Here is a 3,864-nt window from a genome sequence, read left to right as displayed (position 1 = left end):
CATTTGGAGTGCTCGAAGTGCTAAAGTACAAAGATGGAGCATTGCAACAAGATAGTGATGAAGAGTCATCAACGATAAGCACACTATCATCATTGCAATGACCAACACTACTCACCATAACATTACCTTGTGGCAATCCACATGTAGGTGAAGTAGAAGAAGTTGAGACGACTATACAGCCGGATGTGGAGGGGGAACAACCATCCCCACAAAACTTGGACACGCCATATTTATCTTGAAGCTTTGTCCACAACTCATGAGCATCCCGGAACGGCATGAGTTGAAATATAACTACATTGCTCAAAGCATCAAAAAGCACATTAGAAGATTGAGCATTGAGATAAGAGTTTTTCTCATCCTCTAAAGATAATCTTTGGGGATCCTTCGGAGGAGAAAAACCCATATCTACAATTCGCTCTAAATTTGGGTCCATGACCCTAAAGAGATTAAGCATGCGAATTACCCAAACATCAAAATTTGTGCCATCGAAACTAAGAGTGTCAGAGAATCCTAATCCCCTAGTCGACATCCTTACTCTCTAGGCGGTTAAGCCCTATAAAGAGAGACGAGGCTCTGATACCAACTGAAAGATCGTGGATGTCGCCTAGAAGGGGGGGTGAATAGGCGTTTTAAAATAATTACGGTTTAGGCTTGAACAAATGCAGAATAAACCTAGCGGTTAATTTGTCAAGCACAAAACCTAAAACAACTAGGCTCACCTATGTGCACCAACAACTTATGCTAAGCAAGATAAGCAACTATGTGATAGCAAGAAATATGACAAGAAACAATATGGCTATCACAAAGTAAAGTGCATAAGTAAAGGGCTCGGGTAAGAGATAACCGAGGCATGTGGAGACGATGATGTATCCCGAAGTTCACACCCTTGCGGATGCTAATCTCCGTTTGGAGCGGTGTGGAGGCACAATGCTCCCCAAGAAGCCACTAGGGCCACCGTAATCTCCTCACGCCCTCGCACAATGCAAGATGCCGTGATTCCACTAAGGGACCCTTGAGGGCGGTCACCGAACCCATACAAATGGCAACCCTTGGGGGCGGTCACCGAACCCGTACACTTTGGCAACCCTTGGGGGCGGTCACCGGAACCCGTCAAATTGCTCGAGGCAATCTCCACAACCTAATTAGAGACCCCGATGCTTGCCCAGAGCTTTAGACCACAATGATTGAGCTCCGAACACCACCAACCGTCTAGGGCACCCAAGCACCCAAGAGGAACAAGCTCAAGGGTACCAAGAACCCAAGAGTAATAAGCTTCTCAACTTGTAACTTCCACGTATCACCGTGGAGAACTCAAACCGATGCACCAAATGCAATGGCAAGGGCACACGGAGTGCCCAAGTCCTTCTCTCTCAAATCCCACCGAAGCAACTAATGCTAGGGAGGCAAATGAGAGGAAGAACAAGAAAGAGAACACAACGAACTCCAAGATCTAGATCCAAGGGGTTCCCCTCACATAGAGGAGAAAGTGATTGGTGGAAATGTGGATCTAGATCTCCTCTCTCTTTTCCCTCAAAAACTAGCAAGAATCCATGGAGGAATTGAGAGTTATCAAGCTCAAAGAAGGTCAATAATGGGGGAAGAACACGAGCTCAAAGGATAAGGTTCATTGGGGAAGAAGACCCCCTTTATAGGAGGGGGAAAATCCAACCGTTATGTGCTCAGCCCGCACACAAGCGGTACTACTGCTCCACAAGCGGTACTACCACTCAGGCAGAAGAAACAGGGAAAAGGAGCAACAAAACATGAACCTTGGGGCGGTAGTACCGCAGGAGATAGCGGTACTACCGCTGGGTTAAGCGGTACTACCGCTCCCTTTGGCGGTACTGCCGCGCAGAGCGAAGGGGAAAGGGAAAGAGGGAACCAGGCGGTACTACCGCGGAGGAAGGGCAGTACTGCCGCTAAGGAGCGGTACTGCCGCACTACTGCCGCAGCGAGGTACCGCACAATCCGATACAGAAAAAGACCCCTAGAATCGATGCGGTAGGGACCTGGTAAGCCAGCGGTAGTACTGCTGCGGAGTCACCACCGGTACTACCGCTGCGGAGCGGTACTGCCGCTTGAGACCCCTCAGCGGTACTACCGCTGGGTACCACGGTACTACCGCTGGGACCCTGACAAAAACCACACTCAAGAAAACAAGAACTTCCATAACTTCTGCATATGAGCTCTGAATTGAGCAAACTCAAGCTTGTTGGAAACAAGATGACGGGTAGCATCAAAACATCGACTGGTTATAGTAAGAAGAGGCAGGGGAGGTATGCCTAACAAAAAGAGGAGTGAAACCTCCAACCAATAAGAACCGGCAAAACCTCCAACAACGAAAACATCATAGAAGATGCAAGCGAATTCCGTTTTCGATGAACTCAAGCTTGTCAACAAGATGACCGTAAGCTCTAAGACTCACAAAGAGAACCAAACAAGAACCAAGAAAGATGATGCAAGGATGCAATGGTTTGAGCTCTCAACGAACGATACGATCAAGCTACCCATCGAGAGCCCCCCTTGATAGTATGGCAATCGATCCTATAACCCGGTCTCCCAACTACCAACATGAGACCAGTAAAATAGAAAACCTATCAAGGGCAAACCTTTGCCTTGCACATGGTCCACTTGAGCTAGATGATGACGATCTTGACTCCCTCAAGTTGGACCACCTTTCTTGATTGTGTTGGCTCGATGAAGACTAGTTGATTTATCCCCCATACTCCACTATGGGTGAGCCTTTCTTCCGCACATCTTCACAAGTCCATTGTCACCACAAAGGATGGCAAGCTTCAAGCATTTGATCTCTTCGTGATGCTACACTTGAACTTGCACACCGCAACCTTTCTTGATTGTGTTGACTCGATGAAGACTAGTTGATTGCTCCCCCATACTCTACTATGGGTGAGCTACTCTTCCGCACATCTTCACAGGTCCATTGTCACCACAAAGGACAGCAAGCTTCAAGCATTTGATCTCTTCGTGGTGCTCCACTTGAACTTGCACACCGCAACCTAACCCCACAAAGAACCCTCATGAAGACCATGGGTTAGTACACAAAGCGTAATTGACAATGCTTACCATACCATGGGATCACTTGACCCCTCTTGGTACATCTTCTACGCTTTGTGGGTTGATCAACTTCATTCACTCTTTAACTTAGTCTTGATCAACCTCTCACAAGACCAATCTTTAGGTAATTCCTTGAATAGCACCTTGGTCGACACAAACTCTCCTTGAAACCAACGCATGTACTCCAAGAAAAGCCTATGGACAAAACCTTCAAATATAACTCAAGGCAACCATTAGTCCATAGAGATTGTCATCAATTACCAAAACCAAACATGGGGGCACCGCGTGTACTTTCACCTGCTCCCTCCTCCCCGCGGCCGGCTATGCTGTCGCGCAGGCCTCACCGCCCCACCATACTCCCATCGCTGGCCTAGCCATCCCTCTACTCACCCACACCTGTTGTTATTCTCTGGCGACGGCAGACGAACCGGTAAAGCCTCGTACAGTCGTACTCCCCTCCGCGTGGGAAACAACTGCCGAGTCTTCCCTGCCTCCGTGTCGTTCCCTTTCGTAGGCCTGGTGCTCTCAGCGCGGCTTGGTCAATGTGGTCAACAACCGACATGCATCTGAAGTGGACTGTACGTGGAGAGGCTGACAGCTGGGTCCATGGCCGCACGCAAGGATATGCCTCCTTATTACGCGCAAAATAATGATTCCTCCACCTGACATCTGGGACCCACCGAAAGGGCCTCTGTATTTTGCGAAAAAAAACAATACCGCCACTGACAGCTCGGACCCACCAGCTATATCTTCGCACGCAAGGAAGTGTGTCCTTATTACGCACAAAAA

The sequence above is a fragment of the Triticum urartu genome, chromosome 7 (genome assembly GCF_003073215.2).
Source record: "Triticum urartu cultivar G1812 chromosome 7, Tu2.1, whole genome shotgun sequence".
Lineage (NCBI taxonomy): Eukaryota > Viridiplantae > Streptophyta > Magnoliopsida > Poales > Poaceae > Triticum > Triticum urartu.
This window is presented reverse-complemented; position numbering follows the sequence as displayed.